Below are 23342 nucleotides of genomic sequence, written 5' to 3'. Positions count from 1 at the left end.
GTGAACTAAGCAGACTTCAACATGCTGTTACTTCACAAACAGTAACCAGTTTATCATCCTAACTCCTCTATCAAGGATTGTATTAACAGTGTGTTTCCCCACAAAGCAACCGAGGCACACAAAGATTGTACACAAGCAGTGGGTGGCTTTGCCACTGATTAGTGGAAGTATTCAGGGAAAGTTATGTGCCTCACGAGTGTGGGTACAGATCTTGCTTGCATCCAGGTCCTGCACTTGAATTGTAGACTTTGGCATGCATGGTACCTTGACCCCAGAAATGTCTTGTTTCATAATTTACTCAGAGAGATATAGATCATTCTAAAAGCAAAATATCACCATTAACTTCTGTTTAGAAGAAGCAGGTCAAGAAGCTACATCCATCTAAGTATCTACTTGTAAAGAAGAGAACTGATTCTCTTTTGGATTCGAGGCATTATGTCGACTTGTTTAGGACAGACTTTCAAGGCTGCAGTTAATGCTGAGAGTCAGTTACTTTTGCTAAACTCATAAAATTTTAATCCCTTTGTGAATCTATTATGGAGAGCTTGTATTAGTCATCACAATAAGAAATAAACTTTTTTGAAACGTCCATGCTAGAATTCATGATCCTGCTTAGTAATTTGAGAAAATGGGCTTTCATTTAGCTCTTGCCACATTGAAATTTGTACAACACACTCAAAACAAGAGCATCCATCTGTAACACAGTACGTTCTTAATCAGAACAAACTTACTGTGAGCCAGGGATCAGTCAAAAAAAGGAATAGGAAGCTTGCAGCTCTCTTTGTGAACTTCAGTAAATCTGTCCATCAGTATCTGTTCAGTAGTTCTCTATGTTGCAACAACACTTAAATGAAATATCAGTTAATTGAAATTCAGCCTATGAACCTCTGTCCTATATACCATAACTGATCATGATCCAATAATTTTGTATGTATTATAATTCTTGAAATAATGTTATTTTAAATAGATATAGCTGGAAAAAATCTTGGGTTTAGGACAAGAATGGCTAAACTAATTTCACGATTATAAGCCGCACTGAGTATAAGCCGCACTTCCAGGTGCCAACAACTTTTTGTTCGTTGTCCATATATAAGCCGCACCTGATTATAAGTTGCACATTACAATACAGAGTGTGATAAAAGGTATCTATTCTATCACCATCTGTTGAGGGTGGGGGCAGTGATCCTTATCTCCATGTGAGATATTCTGCTAATGGGCATACACTGAAACCAGGCAGGACATTGTTCTTTATCTTTTCACAACCCATCCTTCCTCCAGCGAGTCATTTTCTGCTAATGGCCCATTGAGTCCCACTGTGTGACTGATAAAATTACTTCATCCCATTGGAAGTTACTCCAGCCAGGGGGACGAGCCCAACATTTCTTACCAAGATAAAACAGAGGTTTTGGGACACTAAGGTAGCCCCTCTCTCCACTGGACTCTAGAGGAAAACCAGATTTCTCCACATCACCACTGGACCTCCGGAGGGAAACTGCACCTTGTACAGGAGCACTGCTCCAACTGAATCACATCTGTCACTGCAGGAGGATGCAACCACCATTTAATGGGACTGCTACCAACACCCTGCCTGACGGGTGTCAGGCTGTACTCTGACTTTGTCAGGGTTTGGAGTTTTTTTCTTTGTAGTACTGTATTTCTATTTTAATTTCCCTAGAAAAGAACTGTTATTCCTAATTCCCATATTTTTGCCTGAAAGCCACTTGATTTCAAAATTGTAATAATTTGGAGGGAGGAAGTTTACATTCTTCATTTCAAAGAGAAACTCCTGCCTTTCTTAGCAGACACCTGTCCTCCAAATTAAAACAGCAACTTTTCGTTCTTTGTCCATATATAAACCGCACCTGATTATAAGCCGCACTTTGGGTTCGGACCAAAATTTTAGTCAAAATGGTGCGGCTTATAATCGTGAAATTACTGTTACTTCATCATTTACAACTTAAAAAGTTGTACCTGGAAGACTTAAAGGGAAATAAAATTGCTGAATCAGTTTCAGCTCTGTCTAGCACTTGTCTAAATCACTGAGCTTTTTCTAAGAGACCTGACTGATGTTTGAGTAGTTCTTTGCGTTGGGGAAGATTATTATTCTGAACTGAAAATATTTTCAGTCTTTTAATACTTCCTCCTACTTTTATGCAGTAGAAGTTTAGCTATCCTGAACCACTTCAGGACAGAACAACACACTTCTGTTTGGTCTCAACATAAATGAGTTTGAAAACCTGTGCCTAGCAACCACAACAATAAAATGCTATTGATTTTGGTGTGTTTTTTTTTTTTTTTTAAGGTATTATTTTTTCAGTAACACAACTTTAAGTGTGAGCATCTGATGGAAGGGGTGATTCTTCTTTTTCTAACAAAAACATTATCTTTGAGGCTAGCCTCACTCTAGAAGGGGGAAGTTTTCTGGTTGTTTCAAGCATTTTGATGGTTTTTCTTATTTTCCTTCTGCCCATGCAAAACCATGAATTTATCACTGAAGAAATGACTGCAAGTTCACTGAGCAAAGAGACTTTTTCTGAGTATAGGTTCAAGCCCTTTAAAAAGGTATTTACCCCAAAAAATGTGCAGAACCTTTAATATGCTCATGATTGCCAAAAGAAGGGATTTTTAATGTATGCATGTGAAATTTCAATAGAAATTAACTGCTGCTCCAGCTCTGAAAAAAGACTGTACTGAGAAACTTTGCCAGATGACACCAGGTCGCGAAGTGCTTTGTGAGAAATGTCTTGGCTTGTTCTAGTTACTGATGAAATTTGCTTTCCACTTCAGTAAGGCCAAAGTTTCACAGTTGGATGATGCCCTAGAGATTATCAAGAACACTTAGAAAAATTTCCCATCACCTCTGATTAATTACCCAGAGTAACAAGTGTTCCCCTGGGCCACTTTTTGTCTCAGCTATAGATAAGCACTGCTGTGTGAATTTTAATGAAGTGCAAACTCTGCAGCAAGCAGGATAAATTCACCACTGCACCATGTAGTCCTGTTGGCAACTTGGTAACATAAATATAGAATAATAGTAATTGCTTTCTAAAAAAGAACTTTAAGGATTCAAGTGTATTTTGAGGTGGGGAAGATGAAGAGGGGGAAAAAAACACTAAAAGAGCTTTAGCAGAAATGAATTTCATGTATAAGAGTTATTTCTAGAGGAAATTGTGGAATATTGGCAAAAGCATGATATCCATGAAAAATCTCCAATCCTTTCTTCACAATGAATACTGAATTTTTCTTGTTAAATATTTCTTCTTTTAAATATTTTTTCTTTTTAAATATTTTTTTTTATATCTTTCTATCAGTTAGTGCATTTAAAGTATTTACTAGTGTCCATAAGAATATACAGTAGGTTATCCAAAATAGATGTGGTTTTTAAATTAAAGTACTCCTTTGTTATAATCAATATGTTACAACATATAATTAACTCACTAATATCATGATCACATCAGGTTAGTACATTGAGAATTATTCATCAAAGTTAGATCTGTTGGTAGATTTAGGATGCATAGCCTTCACTTGGTTAAACAAAGTCATTGCCTTTCCCAACATACCTTGCCTTGTTTATATTCTCCCACTGAAGAAAGGAAAGGTATTTGTTTAGCTATGCAAATGAAAACTCATTCGATATACTTTTGTTTTGCCAATCCATGTGTTTCAGTGTCTTTCTTCTTCCTTATTATCTCTATGCTGAAGTATAGCTTTTCTTAAAATTGAAGTGGAGGGTGTATGTGTTTTGAACCTTTTTTTCCCCTGTTATTTGTACAGAACACAAGTTTGAAAAAGCTGGAATAATAGAGACACAAGTGTCTCTTAAAACTCTGAATAGTTTTGAAATTTTGTGTAGACTTGTTTGTAATCCTCCAAGAACTCCTCTGTGAGTAGGAAAGCATAATTTGTCTCATTTTATAGATAGCAAACACAGAAGTGGAACAGCTACACAACTGTAAAAACAGACAGATGGTCCCTAATCTTTGAATACAGAATGGATCAAGGGTGGTGGTGGAATAAAAGAACAACCCAAGCAAACAAACCAACCCAAACAAAAAGAACCCAACCCAAAACAATTGCCAGAAGACCTATCAGGTTTACTACTGAGTTTGTCCAGGGAAAAGCTTTGATGATTCACAAGTGGCTCTTGTGCTGCCAGTCTTTTCACTTTGCTTGCTGTGCATGTAGTGCTGCCCATCACCTGTTGTTAATTATAACATCCTATAAATCTAATGTTAGAAGACTAGCACTGGGACACAGTGCCTGCCCTGGCTTAATGGACACTCTAGGAAAAAAATAATTTTTCAAGAATTTATTCCTGGACGAGCTTCTATGAACCTGGCATTGTCATGAACTGATACTTCTATTAAGAAAAACACAAGTGAGTGCCTTTAAACAAATAAGGTGCTGGCTTTGTACAAATATTGTGGTTTCAAACACCATATCAAAAAACACTATGATGGGAAGCTATCATTTAATAAATCAAAATAGCTTACTTGGTAATAAATATTTTTCTTAGAAACCACAATATTCTCTTTTCTATGGATCATATGACTTCCCTGTTCCCAAATTTTTTTACATTACTGGAGTAACAAAGGAACGTGGGAAATAACGCTGCATGGTGAAATCATTCAGTTAAGCTGTGCCTACACTGTGGTTAGAACAACTAAAAAATGTGTGATTTCAGGCATAGGTGATCAAATTATTCCCTTTTCAAGGTAGTCACAAGTTGGCTGAATTGTGCAGTGCTGCTCTTCTGAGATGAGTAAAGTGTTTAGTTCTGACTAAATAATTCAAATTTGATTTCTTAACTTTGTATTCTACAAAGGGGTGAGCAGTATTTCCATCTCCAGTACGGGAAAAAGTTTCTTGCCTGTATGGGTTCTGAGCATTAAAAAACCCACAACAAACTAGCAAAGGCCATGAATTGCTGCTATTGACTCTGTTCTATGTTGGCTGCTGTTCAGGTAACTTCCACTTATATTGATAAATCAGCCTTTGTAGTTAGCAGTGAAAAGAAAGCCAGTATTTAAAATAAAAATAAATATGAAAGATACTGTACAAAGATGTAGATTCTGCTCTCAGTGACAGCAGTCTAAATTCAGATTCGGTCTAGACATGAGTACTATAAAGACTTGCGCATAAACATCTATACAAAACATACTGTTGCATTTACACAGATGTATTCTCATATGCAGAATAACTTGCTGACATAAAATATCAAACTGACTGGCACCTATCTATTGACATTACCAAAGACTACCAGGTGATCTTAAATTTTTAGCAACAGACGTTTCTGGAAACATATATACACTTTCCTACTTTCATGCATTTGTATATCAATTCATACATACGTAAGTTTCACCTAAAGAATACAAGTAATAAATTCTTCTATAATTAATACCGCTCCATACAAAGTCCTTCAAGTTTCCCAATGTCTGCTTAGAAAGGCATAAAAAAGTTTGTACAATGTCTGAAGAATCACTTGTTTTACTTGAATCCCTTTTATGATGCACTTCTCATGCAAAGACCACAGTATTCTTCCATTTTTTAGTTCCACAATTATTCAGTATTCTGAAGTTTTGTGTTCCTGGGTGTGAGATTCTTTTTCTAATGAAGTGCGATGTGGACATGAACATATTTGTATAGCTTCAATGACTTACTGGCTCTGCTTGCTGGTAAAAATATGGTTTTGATTATCCTTAAAACTCCTGATTCAACCTACTTTGGGGAAGTTGAGCTATATTGCTTTTTACTGCTCACATGACATGGTGTGCATTCTAGCTGAGATCCAAGGCACTGTACAGTGGACTCGCATCAAAAGAGAAAATGTTGCAGCAGACCTTGATTGGAAGCTGAAATGTAACTTAAGGAATATTAATAACAGAAAGGTATTGAAATCTGGCTTTAGGCAAACAATTTTTCAGTGGTCCGAAGTGCTGGTTTAGGAGATGGATAGGACAAAAATTGCTGAAAATATTTAAGAAATATGAAGCCTTGGAAAAAAAATAAAATTGGAGTATCATTTGTTTAACAGACAGGGCTTTAAATGACCTAAAAAAACTATGTTCCATGTGGGTTACTGTTTTGTAATGGAATTCCATTTCTTTGAAAGCAAACGTGGAGCTTGCAGCAGCTTTGTTAGACACACTTATAAGAATATATCTATCCTCTAGCTGATCTTCCTGTGCTCCTAGCTCTGTGTTTTGTTTCTTTTTGTACGGAGTACTGATTTTATGACAACCTATTTAAATCTTTAGGATTCGTGTTAAGATACTGTCAATGTTGTGCAATGGTGTTAGGGCAATGAACAGAAAACTGACAGTATCTTGATTACTGATGTGCCAGGAAAGGAAAAGATGCTTTCTGAAAATATTTTTTACATTAACTTGGTTCTGAAGTTAATTATATCTCTGCATGCTTATGGGCAAGCCTCAGAGCCACCTGCTTAGTTTGTGATTTTATACTACAATTCTGCAGCTGAGTGCCTTTCTGTCTGCATCCTAAGCTGCATGTTCCTGTAATACACTGTGCCTACATCAGCCCTGTGCTCTGTGCAGTTTCTTTCTCAAGGGAAAATGTGACACTGTTGACCAGTGACTGGTGGGCTTTCAGAAAGGCAGTTTTCCTGCTGAGTGAGCCATATTTATGAAGTAGGCCACTGTAGGGATGTCTATCCCAATAAGCAGAAACTGATCTTAATTTATGTCTGAAAAGAAGTTTATGTTCTTGGCAAAGTCTCCCTCTCTTAGGATAATACTCTGACATCTTCTGGCTTTGTGAATGGAGAAGTTCTCATCTCTGGCTAGAGGTTAGCATTCTCATGTAGTTTCTACCTTTTGCCTCTGAAGATTTTTGACAAGATAGATCCTTTTTGATGGTGATAATTTTTCTTAGGAAACGAAACTTTGAAAGACATGTTAGTTGTGTTGTTTAAGCACTAGTCTTTTTCATTAATTATGTCAGAAAATTACCTCAGTTTAATGGGAGAGTACTTCACTATACCGATTCTGATATCCAGACTCCACATCCAGTAATTAACAGATCGTAACAGTGCTGAGTATCAAATTTGAAGGATTCTGACAATCTGCATTTTCTTTTCTAGAAAAAGAAGGAAGAAAGAATGTTAATAGCCTTCAAAAAGGCAGGAGAGCAAAAAGATATCTTTTTACTTTACTTGAATAAATAATCTACTGAGAGTTTATTTTATTTTCATATTTTAATATTTCTGATATAATCAGACATTAATACATGAAATAAACACAAAACAGCCCAGGAAAATTGTGTTTAGAACTGTTAAACTTGGGTTACAAAGGCACCATGAAGGGCTCACATTTTGGTTTGTTCTGTTTTTATGAGTAATATAATCTGCATTCCTCCAGTATGCTTTGGTGCAGCTCTATAATTTACAGAAAACTATGTGTTATTTTCTCACTGGACTACTTTGTATATTACAAAGGACCATTATTTATAGTTGTACACCACTAATTTTTCTCTCCTCAACAGCAGTCAGTTTCAAGCTTGGTCAGAATTTTGAAAAAGCAAAAGCTGGAAAGATGAGAGAAAAAAATGAAATACTTCAGTGTACAGTGTAAACTCTGATTTATCACAAAATACCAGACAACAAATTGCATCAACCAAAGCCTAAAACCAAAGTAGTTTTTCCCCCGCCTCATAAACGAGTAACAGTCGACAGCTCTGGAATGTGCACTCCTCTCCCATGAAAACATTTTTCCGCTCTGCCTTTTCCAAAACTCAGAAGTTCAAAGCTAAACTACTACATGTTAGAAAAGAACAAATTTACCATGACACTTAAACAAAGACATGAGTCAGTGTATTCAGATTTCTTGAGGGAGGAAGGAGTTATGTTTCTTGTTAGGGCAAGGTTTGCAGTAAAGAAGTTATTTTTATAGTTTTATATATCTCCTTATAATTATTTATTCATGCAGATGTTTTATTTTACTGCACAGTTAAAGCTGTAATTCATGCCCTTTTTGTAATGGATATATTAATTGAGGTTTACAACATTTCTCCTCAGAAAGCAAAATATTAACATCCTCATTAAATAAATGGGCAAATGCAATCACAGACATTAGGAAATATGGTTCACTATTATTTAGGATATCCATGGCAGTCTGGGAACTTCAGCAGTTTCTCTTTGCCCTGAAGAGTGCTATTTGTGTTCTTGGGCATGGCATGAGCAAGGTGGCCAGCATGTATGTTAATAACAGAGACAAAATGAGATGGCTGTGGACTGCTGTGGGCAAAACAACCTATATCTGGAATAAAAAGCATGCAATTTTGTGTCCTCTTGAAAGTGAGATGTAGAACGTAATAGATTAAGCAGCTGAATTGCTGTATGTAGTTTTTAAAACTGTCTAGGAAACTTGGAATACCACTTCCATTTATTTGGAACAAGTGACTGACTCATTTGTCTGCCTTGAAAAACCTCTACGACTGTTCCTGATTGGAATAAGATGAATATTCTGAAAACCATTGCTCTTGTGAAACAGGAAAGAAGTCACAGAAAGTCACAGGGCTCCAGTTAATACTAAGCCTCATTGAATGTAATATCAATTTGCAGTATGTTAAAGGATGCAAACTTCTAGGTACTGTAGCAGCTTTCATATGTCCACTCTTTCAAGCAGATTGATATGGTCAAGCCTTGCCCTTTATGAATACAAAATTTGGGAGAGATTGATCAAAGGTCTGCTCTGGATTCAGACCTTCAACACTGAAAGTTATATTCAGTAGGATGGAACCAAAATTAGAAAATCCTTGAACATGGAGAAAACTGACATATAAAACTGTATCCAACAGCCCTCACACACCATCAGGATTCAGTTTTCCCTTATTAATATGTAAAGATTTATTAGGTCAGTCTCTAAAAGCTGTGTTGAGCAACTGTAAAGACAATATGCTCAAACTGAAGGGACACAATTTTTTTTCCCTTCAAATGCAATTTTTTGGGTTTTTTTTGCCTAACTAGTTACTTTAACTATAGTCATATGTTCTCTTTAGCCTTTTAAAAATACTATCATATTGCACAGGGTAATACAGAGAGGCTTTAATGCAATTAATAAATGGGGTTTTAAAATTTTTACCTTATTAAATGGGAATGTTTTGATTTTTCATTTGTCTTTTATAGAAGCCTTTAACCAACTGCACCATTGAATTTAATGTTGGTTATGAAGGAGATCATCTATGAAAAGCAACATTTCTAGTAAGGGAGAACGTCACGGTCAGTTTTGTTGGATACAGGTATGTCACACTGATGACAATGCATAAAAGCACCAGTCACCTAAAGAGGGGAACCTACATTAAGTGGCCCACTGAGTAGATGAACCATGTTTTGATAGCCTTTGGAATAAGGACAAAAGTGAACTCTGCTTGATAGACAATAAACTCATTTAATTTTCAGTCATCATGCATTAAACTTTCAAAGTTACTAAGAAAGCAGCACCAGGATATAAATGTCATTGAGCAGTAGGGTGCAATTGGGAGGCAGTGTCTTGATAGAAAGAGGGCAGCTGATGAGTAACAGGCCAGTGGTAGCTGAGCTGGCCTCCTGTATGCAAACAAAGGTGAGAAGGGGTTTGCTCCCCCGTTTTCCTGGAGCCAAACACAATTCTCACCCACGAGCTGCTTTGTTTGGCTATGTGGGCAACATAGGCAGCAATGCCTTATATGTTCTGCACCAGTCAGAAACACAGTTTGGGCAAACTCAGTACCAAACAGCGCAATAAGGATTACACAGGGAAAATACATATTCCCTTGGCCCTTGCTTCCACCTGCCGTGTCATGCAAGTGAGCAAGGAAGGGACTTTCACCAGAGGCTGGGAAAACTGTGATTTATTATGTTGGTGGCAGGTGGAACAGGAGAGACTGTGGGACCAAGGGAGCCAAGTATTTTAAACATCTGTTATAGGCCTGTGCCAGATGCAGGATACCAGACAAGATGTGCCATTTGTCTGTTCTTGAATGGAATTTCCTATGTCCCTAATACCAAGCAAACTCTGTTTATTTATAATATAACTACTTCTGGTTTTGTAGAGATGATATACAGCACATTTCAACTTTTTACTTTCACAATGACATTTAACACTTAAGAAGTTATTTATTTAGCTGTGTAAATACAGTCAGGAGGCTATTTTGCTTTGTCATGGGTGAATCTGTAAAGGCTGGAAAACTGCTCAGTTTAGGGAGGCTGCCTTGTGTAGTTTCCTGAAGTACAGTTTTCTCTAATGCTTGTCTGAGTTAAAAATGGGACTTGGGTTCTTACAAGACCTGTGTCAGGCAGTGATTTCAAGTGATAGTTTGCATGGGCACAGAGAGAAGGATGATTTGGGAAATGCTGACTGTGCTCTCCTGACAGGGGATTTTCTTGCAATTCTAAGTAATTATATTTTATAAGTAATTTCAATTATTTCCTGAAGGAATAAGCAGGAATTTCTAAGCAAAATGTTTTCTCAGAATATGTAAATTCGAAACGACAGCTTCCTAATGGAAATGCAAACATTAGTAGTAAAAGGAAATGTCTCCCAATTCTTGGAGTGTATTTCTTGACGAATTTTGACAGAAACACCGACTTCCCAGAGTAACAGCACCTCACAATGACTGATTATCTGGAATTGATTATCCTACCTTTAAGTCTCTGTGCTACCTCATTAATACAAAAGACATAAACCACAAATTACGTTTAAGATCCAGAGAAAAAGTCATTGCTGAGATATATATAGCTTGAAAAGCAAAATGGAACAGCCCTACTCTCCTAAGACCTGGACTCCAGAGTAAGCCAATTGCACAGAAGGGTCTGTCTTCTGCATATCAACCTGGCTTACTGTCAGCATCCTTCCTGTCACCACTGGAATTCCTGTTTGCTCTTGCTCCACATGCACATCAGGCTGGACTATCAAACCTGCTAGCCTTTTTCACGGGTCCTTTCTGGTACCTCTGATTCAGGGTTACATCTCTTCATCCTTTACCAACAAACTGTGTCCTAAATATCTCACTGCTCTCTGAACTAAGACATTTCTTTGGACTATTGCTAGATTTTGAGTTTACAGGAGGTAAGACCCAAGATAGACTTCTTGACCTGGGCCCTCAGTTGACCCCAGATTTTTCGCTGAAATGCCAATGCCTTGGTTTCTCTTGGACAGGAAAAGAGAATTTAAAATAAACAAAAAATCTGCAAGATGGAAGAAGTGAAAAGTTGTAGTGACGAATTTACTAACAAAACCATAAGTTCCTCCAGTGATATTCCCTCCAATATTTAAGGTCACAACGTACATCAAAGCATATGCAGTTAACTGCCTGCATAAATGTGCTTCATGAGCTCATCCCTTCCTGCCTCACTTTTTCTGTTTGTAAAGCTGAGGCTGTATTATTAGACTAGGGCAGGGCTCTGAAGTCCAGCTTCTGACAAGGGATGTTACAATAATTACTGCAGCAGATGTCAGAATCAAGTGAAAGCAGCCATTCAACAATCAAAGTACAAACCACAATCATCACTTATGTTGTGTACTATTGCAGGTATAAAACCAGCAGAGCATAAAAATGTTCACACTTGCTTCTAGATGTAATCCTCTGTTGGGAAAGTATCTCCCCCCGCCCCCCCTCCCCATCCCCAAAAGGTTTTTCCAGTACACTTTGCTGGTTTTAGCTGTAGCTAGAAAAGATACAGCTGTGTTTTTTGGCTTATACAGCCTGAAGCTTGAGCTCAACATTCAGCAACAGCTTAGTCTGAGCTGTTTTACAAAACTATTTTTCTGTAAACATTTTCATTCAATAGTTACCATGCAAATATCTGTGCTCCCTTAAAGCATCTGAGTGACTGGGTGCCTTATCTCCATATTGCCAGACTGGTCAGATGCTTAACTTGGGAGGTGGTCTGAAAGCTGGGGACAGAGGTGAGACAGAGAGCATTTAATGAAAGCTGGAGACAGTCCAACAAGCTGCTGCTGAGTGACATAGAGAGCAGCATCTCAACTGGCAGCTGAATGAATATAGTCTGAAGAAGAATTTTTAAGTTAGTCTTTAGCTCATGGGTTTGGAAAATCATTTGCAAATGGACCCCGCACAAAGAGGGAATAAAACAGAAGATCCAGCTGGGGCTAGGGGGTTTTGCACACATTTACACTTTCAGATACTCAAGTCCTTATTGAGGTTCAGGACAATCATAGATGTAGCTAAACCATACAGTGCACAGAGGCTGCTTTAAGGAGGCTGCTGCTTCCCACAGAGGTAAAGTCCGGCCAAGAATAGCATGTGTTTCCTCCTCTGCATCTAGCACAACTGCAGCTAAGTGGTTGCTTATGTTCAAAAATGAATGAAATATTCAATGAAAACAAGAATCTTCACTGACACGACCACTGCTTCTTAATCGTTACACAAAATAGTGTTGTCTTGCCCAAGCGTGCCTGTCTCTCTAAGAATAATGGAGACAGGACAGTGTTTGGATAGCTGCTGCTTTTTCTAAAGAGTGTGCCTACTTTGGGGGCATGTTCACAAAAGTTTTAGCCCAGAAAGAAAGAGGTACATCTGGAAAGAGCATAAACCAGGTTGCCAGACTCTGGCACTGCTACTAGAAATAATTCTTTCTCAGGAGAGTACCAAAATGTGGCTGTCTGGTTTGCCCACAAGTATCCGGGCATTTTTCTTGGCAGGCATGGATACTGGCGGCTGTTGGCAATTTGATTGCTGCCCCAATTAGTGTCTATTCTTTCTCTGCTGAAGATGGAAGAATACACTTGTGGTTAAATCACTGGCCTAGGATTAGGCAAAGTGGTTCCGCTCAGATTTTAGTCTGCATCCTTGGCCAGGTCACTTAAGCAAGAATTTTGAGAAGTGATCAGCACCCACAAATAGGCTCAGATTTTTCGTAAGCTCTCTGCCTCCACTGAGGCAGTGGCCAGATGATCAGAGGAACTTCTTAGAAAATCTGTCTGCAAGTGTCATTGTGAGAGCTACTGGGTGCTGATCACTTGTGAAGATCTGGTTCTCACTGAGGTGCCCAGATGGGAATCAAACACTCAAGCTAGCTCTGATCATGATGGGAAGACACTTGAGAATCTGGCCAAGAGCAACCTCTTGAAAGTACACCAGCAAATTTCTATATGCCTCAATTTCCTCTAAAATGAGAGTAATGTTGCCAGGGTGCTTATTAACCTGCTGTGTGTGAGGTTCTTGGATGCTTCTGAAGCCAGGAAAGGAAGGTGAAGCATTTGTAGCAGTGTCTTTCCAGACATACCAATCATCTGTGTAAATAGGACTGTGTTGAAGTGACTGGAGCAAGAGTCCAGGAGTCAGCTTTGCTCTGTGTACAATTTACAAGCCTTCAAGTTCAGGAGCTGCTGCTTTTTGTTTGTCTCAAACCCTTGATCATGAGTCAGGGCTTCAATATGCTAGGGGATGTAACATACAGATCAAAAGAACTCAGCCTTAAAAACCTTTCTGCTGAACAAAGCAGGGCCAGGAGAATACATTGTAAAGAAATGATGAAGCTGTTCCATTCAGCTGTTTGCCTTCTGAATTCCCTGCCTGTTGAGTACAGTAGTTTTATAATTTTGTTTCCTCACATGATATTTATTTCCTCACATCCCACCCAAGAGTTTGGTATTTTTGGGGGGGAGTTCTGAGGGTTTAGAATTTTAATTTTACAGGACTAGTTACTCTTATACTAGATACCCATATACAGCAGGACCTTTTTTTTTTTTTTTTTTTAACTTACAGTGGCTTCAGTTTTGCCTCCAGATGTGGAAAATCTGAAAGGTCCTGAACATCCTGTAGTGTGTGCTGGAGCAGCCCTCCTTCTCTTTCTGAGCAGCCTTCCCTCACATGATGTGACATTTTCTTCTTTCCAGCTGAGAGTGAAGCACCCCCTCACCTCCCAAGCCCCCTTCCTTTTTGGCCTCCCAGCAGCGCCAGCATCTCTGCGAGCTAATGCTGCCCATATCCTCCAAGGGGCACTGAGGGCTGGCACGAAGAAGTGAAGCCCCGGGGCTGTATCTCTGTATCTCCGAAACCCAAGAAACCTCAAATGCATTGTGTTTCCATAAATGCTGCTCAGCTGACTGGGCTGTGGGGAGTTTCTGCTCTCATCAACCCTTGCCTCTCCTTTGGGAATGGGAGGCACTGTGAGTGAGTTTTCTCTGTGCACTGTCCCAGTGCAGGAATGGCACTGACGTTGGAGCGTGAGGGAAGCACAACCACCACAGAGCTGAGAGGTGCTCCAGGGCGAGGGGGCCCAGCCTGACTGATGGGGGCCTTGAGCCAGGGCTGTGCTTGCGCTGGCCCGGCCCTTGCCATGGCTCGGTGAGGCAGAGATGGCACCACGGCCCAGTGAGGGAGAGCTGTCACCACAGCCCGGTGAAGGTGAGCTGTCATCACAGCCTGGTGAGGGAGAGACGTCACCACAGCCTGGTGAAGGTGAGCTCTCACCACACTGCCCAGCCATGGCAGCTTTCCTCAGGGCCGTGTTTACCAGCAGGTAATGGCCACGGAGCAGGGTGGAGCCCTCAGGGTGCTCTGTGATTTGGTTTTGTTTTAGAGTGGACTCAAATGCAATCTGCTTGTTGCAAAGTGTGGAATATGTAAAATTTTCTTAAGAAAGGAAGTTCTTTAATGTTTAATCTTTGTATACTTTCAAGCCTAATCAACAAGAAGGGAGATTTAATTCATGAAACAGAGAGCAGTTTACAAGCAAGCTTTCAGTGATGGGTGGGGATAGGAAAACTAATTTCTTCTTGTTAGAATTGTCTTGTTAAGATTTAGGCCTGAATGTTAAGGTTTAGGCCTTCGCATGCTTCTGTCATCTTAGACCTGGGGCGAAGTTAACAAAGCTTGGGTAGCATGCCCACTGATAGTGGACACAAAGAATGCAGAATGTACAGAATGCAGACACAAACTCCTGCTATCTTGATGGCTTTTGGGCATTAGATACAACATTTCATGTTTTGCTGTTTTGGTAAAATTTGAAAGGTTTAATAAAAAGAAGCTCTCTAAATTTATAAGCAGTTGAGAGAGCAAAAATATTTCTCCTCATCATGTCTAGTGGCAGAGAAGAAGCCAGGAAGGAAGGGCTGCTGCACCCCAAGCTGAGGTCTGTCATGCTGAGTGCTCCCAGAAAATGCCATGTTACTTCCTTAGTCTCCTTCAGGTCTGGGGGTATCGCAGGAGCAGCTTGTGGTCTCAGCTGTGGTCATTGCTTTGAGGGTAGGGCTATGTGTATGTTGTGAATGTCCATCAAGCTAAAATTTCAGCTCTTGAAACATGCTTGACGAGTGGAGCATTGAAAATATAATAGGTTTCTGTTTACTTATTTTTTAAATGCTTATTTTCATGAGATAAGCAGTTAGTAGAAAGTTTGAAGCATATGTAGCAGAGAAAATGCCCTTGAGCAGTCACAAATTGAATTTATTTTGCTTATCAGTCCTTTTTTATTGACAGTATTTAGCATAGAAGTAAGATGTGATGTTGAAAATAGGGTATTTCAAAGAATAATATAAAATATTCATTGTAAGTGAGTTCTGAACTCAGTGAAAGGTAGTTTTTGTGCTTGAAATTTGAGTCAAAGAGCTATCTTGTCCTGACTGTAGAACAGAAATATTTCGTAAGATCACTTGCCAGAACTAACCACCACCACTTGGATTTTAGACACTGAATATTTGCAGCTAGTTGCTTAAGAGCAATCTAAAGTCAAAATGGAATGAAGGTGACATTGCAAAGCATATTTGAGACAAATTAATTTCCTTTAAACTACAATTTAAAAGCCATCTGATAATTCTGTATCAGTGCATAAAAAAATACTCCTGTAAATTATTCTTTAATCAAGTATGACAACTGAATGCTAAACATACAGTTTTCTATATGAACAATGTTTTTAGCTGAGACTAGTAATGCAAGCTTAGGGAACAATCCTGAAATTGTCTTCCTTGTGTTCTGATGTAATAGGTTATGCTCAGATATCCAAAAGATAATAATTGTCAGAGTTCCTAAGCATAAAAACAAAAAAACTTCCTTGCAGTGGCAGCCTGGACTATACTGCATAGACATCCTGAATTTAGGTAGAATGGCTGAACTGGAGGAGAGCAGGAATTCCTGTAACAGACACAGAATGTCCAACTATGACACCACTATTTTCCATGGCAGACAGGAACTACTGCTGTGTCTGCACCTCTAGGAACTTACAGCAGAACAGTCTGGAGCTTTCACTGCCTGGCTTTGCACACAGCAGGAACTCAGTTCATCATGAACACCTTCAGCCTTCACTGCAGCCTATTTTTTGAGCTGTTCATCCATAAAGCGGGGTAAGATGGGACAGAATCCTTCCTGTTGTTAATTCACTTATGCAATTGCTACTTAATAGTCAGGGTAGCTTTTCTGAAATAACATTCAGCCTGTGATTACATACTGCAGTCCAGTAACCTATAGCGGCATATCACAAGGTGTACCCACAATGAATACTGCAGTCCTGGAATATCTTCAGGTAGACCCTAATAATGATTACAGCCATGTTTGAAAGCATAAGTCTGTCCATTCACTGTACGGTTTGTGTTCTGTTTCAGGGTTCTTATTTTTTTTTTTTTTTCTCACCCTGAGTTAAGCAGAACTTGGCTTTGATCCTTTAAATCCTTCTCCCTATCAACTCAGCAACCACAGAGGCAGTTTATTACTGAAAAGAAATCTAAGAATCAGTTTTGGCCAGCATTGTCTTGGAAAGTTCATTTTATTAACATGGTTTTGGTTTTATTTCAAAAACACTTTGACAAGCACTGACATTTTTGGAATCAGTAAAGCACAAGAGACTTACTCCTAAAGGCCTAAGCTTTGCATTTTTCTGCAGCAAACAATGTGACGTGCTACTATGGTAAATTCAATTCAAGCCACTGACTGAAAGGAAATAAGTACTGAATGTTGTATTTTTTCTCCCTTCATTTTCTAAAATATGTTTTGTGCAAATGCTAGTGCTTGTGAGATATGCTTCCTTAACTGCTCTTTGCTTATCTGCTTTTCATTTATAGTGCAGGTGGCAGATCTATCAATCTAAGTTTATCAACATAAACTTTCCTCGCATGCCTGCTTTTATTGCTCAGCTTTGACCTAAAGCAACTACCTCATGACTTTTTGCTGAGATTTGCCAACAAGGGTCTCAGTTGTGTGTTTTACATTAATATCCATCAACTGAGAGTTCAACTAAGATCACCTACTTCATTTAAAAAGTAATACTAAGAAATATCTGAACCTTTTTTTGTTGTTGCTGCTGTTTTTCTTTAAGGCAAGCTGAAAGAGAATTTCTGGTCTCCAAGAAATATAAAGACTCTTGTTCTGATACTGTGTATTCACTGGAATTCCTGCATGGTGGGAAGAATGGAAGGGCAGAACAGAGGTGAGTTATGTGCTGGCATAAGCAGACTTAATTACTAGATTTCTTTACTGGTAAATTGATTATTTTTGGTTTGTGTGTCCCTGGGGCTGTGCCACCTTCCATTTTGTCCCTTTGAAAACTATGTTGAATGAGAAGCAAAGTAAGCATCTCCAATTCAGAAAACATGTATTACATACATGTGTTCTTGCTTCATGTAATAAGAGCAGGTTTTGTTAGAAACTTGTTTTACTCTCCAGAATTTTTTCTTGCAAAAATCGTCAAATGATTTGGTTGGAGTTCCCTATGCAAATCCACAGTGTGCTACTGTCAGCCTCTTCCTTTCAGAGTGAAGAATGTTGGTCTGGAAAGAGTGGTTGCTTTTTTAGTTAGCAGGAAACATATGCTGCAGATGTTTCAAAGTTCTGGCCTTTAATATACCTTTGATATCTACTATGTCAAGCTGTTAGTTTTTACTCATTCTCCCTTTAATGGGATAGCTTTAATGTATGCTATATGTTGCCATGACAGATTCCAAGGAGCTGAAGTAAACTGGCATAGCTGATCCAGGAGTTTGTGATTTTTAGTGCTGTGGATATTTTTTAAAAATAAAATCTCTTTCTTAAGTTTACAGTACTTTTTTTTTTTTTCCATCTCAACTTTATTTCACAGTGACTGCATAAATTCTGTGACCTGTTTCTTTCTCCAGTTGTGTAAACAGGTTATATAGGCCTTTTCCTACAGGAATGGAAAAGAAGTACTTAGGTTCTTTTTCTATTTTGTTTTGTGGTGGGGTTTTTGTTAGTTTTGCTTGGGGTTTTTTTTGTTTTGTTTTGTTTTGTTTTTTTAAGGTTGGAGTGTTCTTTTTGGTACAATTTACTTCTTAATTGCAAATATGGAGTTCTCAGAAGCTGACATTTTGAAGTGTTACACTTCAGGATTGCCAAGAATATTTGCGCTAACTGCCCAGATGTCTCTAAAATGAGTGTAATGAGCACACACACACATTTGTCTTGAAGAGGTGGAAAAAGCAAGGTGTGCATGTGATGCAGAACAGAGGGATGCCCTAGCTGTGTAGAGTTATGAATGGCATAGCTGCTAGCATGCTTCTCAAATCCAAAGTGGGAAGTTTCTTACCTACCAGGAAGTCCATATTATTTTTGAGTGCCCTCATGTTGAACTCAGTGTGGTTGTTGATTAGACCCCATAAAGAATGATGTCCACAGACGTGCACAGACACCAGAGTCATCAGTTCACCACAGGCTCACAGCACTGGGAATAGAACTTCAGACCTTCGCCTCCGCAAACACAGCTGCTCATCTGGCCTGGGCTTTGTAGCCAGCAGAGGGAACTGATAAACACTCTCACAGGGCTGCTTTACATGTTTTCTATGACCAAGAGAGGGCACTGATTCTCACTCCCTTTTAAAAAGGGTCTATTTAATGTCACCTCTCAACAGTTTCACCTGCCATTCATAAGCAATAAACTTATATTTAGCTTACTTTTGCTATAAACCATGGACTTGCATTAAGTTTTAATCACCTAAAGATGTCTTGAGACTTCATAGTGGTATTAATTCCCTGCAGTGCAATTATGAGACATTACATTCATTACACTTCAAGACAATTACAGAAAAGCATCCAACATTTCAGGAGTGCAGAGAAAGCAAGCGCAATTGTTTACTGGTGAATACAGAGAAAAGGCAGTTATTGCTCAAGGCCAACAACAGGCTTCAGAACAGGACTCATCATTATCTTTTTGAACATATATAGATACACAACTTTTGCCGGAATTTCGGTTTGCAGAGGGAAAGCCACAAAAAAGGCAACAACACTTGCACAAAACTCTAGAAAGTGTAAGTGGCAAAAATAAGGAACTTTTGTACACTTAAGTACAGCTGTTTGCTGATTTTTTAACAGGCAGAACAAACCACCTGTAATGTTTTTGTCTTGTCTTGTTCCTCACTACATTACCTCCACTGAACTATTGCATATTTTAGAAATATGACAATAGTGAAAATTAAAAATTATCTCCCTGTAGAAAGAAAGAACCCAGAGCCAACAATAATTGGAAGGCAAAAGAAGGAAAGCATATAGATATATTTTAGCTTAAGAGATAAAACTTAACCTTACATCCCCTGAGATACATAGCAAGACATGGAATAAGTGGGCAGAAAATTGTGCCATGCAAATGTGCTCATAGACATATAAAAATTGGCAGATAGTGAGATGACCATTAATGGTCCCTTTTCTAGTCCTCCAGTTACCTCTCATACATCCACTACTTTATCCATGAACAATGCGCGCTTAGCAGTAGCTTTTAAGAGACAAGGCCTCCATTGCTAGGATAATAACACTGGAAACTGAGCACTGGAATGTGTTAAGTGAGGTATTTTTGTTTTGTTGGGTTTTTTTTTTTTTTTTGGTTTTGGTTTTGTTTTGTTGGTTTGGAGGGTTTTTTTGAAATGCAGTATTTGCAAGGCCACAGGAGCAATTATGAATGTGTACCCAACTCAACACTAAGAACTAGAGGGATAGGACAAAGCTGGTGGTTGGGGCTTTGGTTTTTGTTTGTCTGCTCGCTTGCTTCTTTGTTTTAATGGGTATGAAGTTTTCTCATATATGTTCATATAAGTGGCACATGATAGTGAATGTAGAAAAGAAAGGAAAATTAATATTAATGTCCCCTACAAGATCCTTTCAATAATTTTGGTTAAGTCCTATAAGCTTCTCTTTGAGCTCTTTACTGCTGTGTTACCAAGACTGAGTTCTTATAGTCAGATGTTGCCCATCATTTCTGGTCCATGGCAGTGGATCTGTGCTTCCTCAGCCTGCCAAGACTGGGCTGGTCTCCTTTAACCACAGAGTGTAAGAGAGAGATGAGCGTTTGCTTCTTTGTTTAATTGTTTATTTACACCCTCCAATAATGATTTATTTGTAAATCCTGTTAAGGGATTTGTAAAGGGTTTCACAGGAAGTTTGAAAGCGCTAGGAGTAAATTACCTCTCTCAAGATTTGTCACTGGAATTCTCCCTGCTGTTCAGCCCTAAAGAGTCATGCAAAGACAGAGCAGCTACAAAGGGGTGGACTTCATAAGGCTGAATACAAAATGAAGTGTGGGATTAGTACTGGCCTGGAATCCAGAGGAGCTAAATCTGACACTCTGCCATGAATTTTCACTGTGACCTTGAGTAAAATATTTCATATATTTAGTGACAGCATGGCCAGAGGAAAACATCTCTCCCTACAGAGAGGTGTGAAAATAAATTCCTGAAGGTAAGAAGTTCTCCCAAGCAGTGGTAGTGGCAGAGCTATGCATAGATAAGCAGACTGTGATATGTTAATCCTCTGTTTCTATGTATCTAGTCTAGCATTTTAGACAGCACTGGCAGTTACACTAGTGGCTCAAGTAGGTATTACTGGCCTAAATAAACACCTGAAAAGCTTAATCATAACTGCCAGGACAAGTGGCTTAGCATCCCTGCTTAACACTTAACTGGTCTGTGGCTGAAAAAATTAATATAGTCTCTTTACCTTTATTATTTTTAAATGTTAGGATAATTACTCAAAAAATCCGAATTCCTTGCTCTCCCAAGTGATTCCCCCTTTTTTTGTTTCTTTAATTCAGGTTGTAGCATTACTTTAAAATTGAAGTATTTTTATTTTAATATCAGTGTGCTTTGATCTTGTAAAAAGGAGTTTCAGATGAGCACAGAAGCCAATAAATGCATTCCTAGACATTTGTGTTCTCTTGGAGACCTGCTGGATACAGTTTCCCTTCATCCCCTGCTGCAAAGTGGTGCTAAGCTGAATTATCTACTTAGCCCAAGAGAGAAATTGCTCAGAGGAGATTCTGATCTAAATTAGATGCACCCCTTTGAATAGAGTTTTCTCAATATGTCCTGCAATCCATTTTTCAAAACATTACATTTCACAGCAGGCTTTAATAAAAGGTATTTTGCTTTATATACATTTCCTGTGGCAAATGCATTTTCTTCTCTATGAAATTTGCTCTATAAAAATTTTGATTTATCTGACAGAGTAAAATTCTGTGTGAACAAATTAGACTTCCACACTATAGATCTAAATTCTGTATGCATTGAACTTAAAATCACATATCTGTGTTTTATAACAGGGGTGTATTTGGAAAGGGGAGGTTTGCTATAAAAATCAGATGTTGACTAAGAGATAAAATTTTGTAGCTCAGAGTTAATGCCAGCTATGAGGAAAACCATTGGTCTCTCTTCCTGTCTTCTGTGCACAATTAGATTAATTATCTGGATGCAAAAATAGTTTTACTGTAGGTTTGTTATAGAAAGCACTGTATTTTGGTTTTTAGATAGTTTAATTTATTTGGGTTTTGGATTTTTGTTTTTTAGGGTTTTTTTAAAGATACTTATGTAATCTTGCAGGCAAATAGCTGAAGGCAATGTTTTTCTTTCCCCACTAGTTAGAATAGATAACATATAAAATCAGAAAAAATCTTAGATACAGTCTGCAGAAAAGGGTGCTTGGAGCAGAGTTCTGCTATTGTACAATGCTATAGCTTAAAATATTGCAGCTAATGTGAGTACAGTTATATATGGACATAATTATTTTCTAGAGAGGACTTTCTATTTGTGAAAGACCAAAAAAGACTCAGTTTTGAAAGAGAATTAGACATTAAGAAGAAAATATCACTATTTAACTGAAGAATGGATTATGTATTTACAGACAGTGTTAACTGCTTGCTTTTGGTAGCTCATGCTTTCCCTCCTCTCTGAGCACTGCAGAGAGGCATTGTAGGATTAGGATTTCTGTGATGGAATTTCTTTAAACAGGTGACTGTGTGTTAAAAGTGCACTGACGCACACAATGGGAAAAACTGCTACTGGTCACTAATAGATTCATCTCTGTGAGGATGGACAGATGCATAGATGGGAATGCAAATATAGTTTTGAAACCACTTTTAAATGTTTTCACTGTTCAGCAGCTGTCTCTGAGGCACTTAACTATTCCTCCCTCTAAGGCTAGAAATGCATATGTAGGAAAACTGCAGATAAAATATAAACAAGCTGATCTAAAAGTTTCATAGAGACACAAGGTCTGTTGTTTCAAGAAACAGATCTCTGCTTGTAAAATATCTACTTTAAGCATATTTGGTGCAAGATAATGAATTCCATCAGTCTTATTTCTCTGCTTCTGTGAGGGTTTAAGTTCCATCACACTTTTATTAAAGGCAATGAAACCTGTGAAGATGCACTTCAGTTCCAAGGTTGTCTTAATCTGGCTAGTAAATGATACTAGCAATAAAACCCAGTTCCTTCCTTAAATTAACAGTAAGCTTTTTTTTTTTTTTCCCCTAAAACAGAATTTAAGGAAGCTTTACAGTGAATTTTTTTTCCATAACTTTGACTGGGACTCTTAAGAGGGATAATAAATCGTTGTAATTGGTCTGGGTATACTAATCTCTTCAAAATCAATCAGAAAGAGAGAGAAGACCTTTTCCCAGCCACAGTGTTTCCCAGCAAGATCTGTTTTTATTTCACTGCTAAAACAACAGACTGTTACTAACTTAAATGTCAGATGACACTACATCTGAAAAAAAAAAAAGGCGGGGGGGAGCCAGCACCACCCAGCAAGGCAGTGCTAGAGTTCACATTAAGACTTCCTCACAATAGCTGGTTAGAACAGAAACCTGAAGTAGCAGTAACTTACCTTGAGTACACAAGATCCAAGGAGAGAAGATCACTGGCTCAAAACAGTGGAGGACTGAGAAAGTGCTCTGATCTGCTGCTGGTAGCATGCACTTGGCTTTTATGTGCAGGTGGGAGGAGCTGCTCCCTACGGTAGGTGGGCAGTGAGGATAGCAGGCAGACAGCCTTCAGAAGGCATTTTAAGATTTTTTGCTCTTTGGGGACAGAGAGAGGGAGGATAAGCAAACTGGATGGCATATATGTGAGAAACAGTGTTGAATTTATTTGCTGAGGTTTTTTTGTTTTTTT

The 23342-nt window shown here is 38.5% G+C and overlaps 1 protein-coding gene across 1 annotated transcript in view; it reads right to left on the bottom strand.

Moving 5' to 3' along the window:
* The window catches only part of COL8A1 (collagen type VIII alpha 1 chain), a 92086-nt gene extending 68946 nt beyond the window's left edge, over nt 1–23140 (bottom strand). Inside the window, exons 1-2 of the mRNA XM_033051136.2 lie at nt 23056–23140; nt 6972–7098 (exon numbers count right to left, since the gene is read on the bottom strand). The gene's annotated coding sequence lies outside the window, so the exon portion shown is untranslated. The remainder of the gene's footprint in view (nt 1–6971; nt 7099–23055) is intronic.
* Nucleotides 23141–23342: the final 202 nt, after the last annotated feature.

Source organism: Catharus ustulatus, chromosome 2 (genome assembly GCF_009819885.2).
Source record: "Catharus ustulatus isolate bCatUst1 chromosome 2, bCatUst1.pri.v2, whole genome shotgun sequence".
Lineage (NCBI taxonomy): Eukaryota > Metazoa > Chordata > Aves > Passeriformes > Turdidae > Catharus > Catharus ustulatus.
This window is presented reverse-complemented; position numbering and strand designations above follow the sequence as displayed.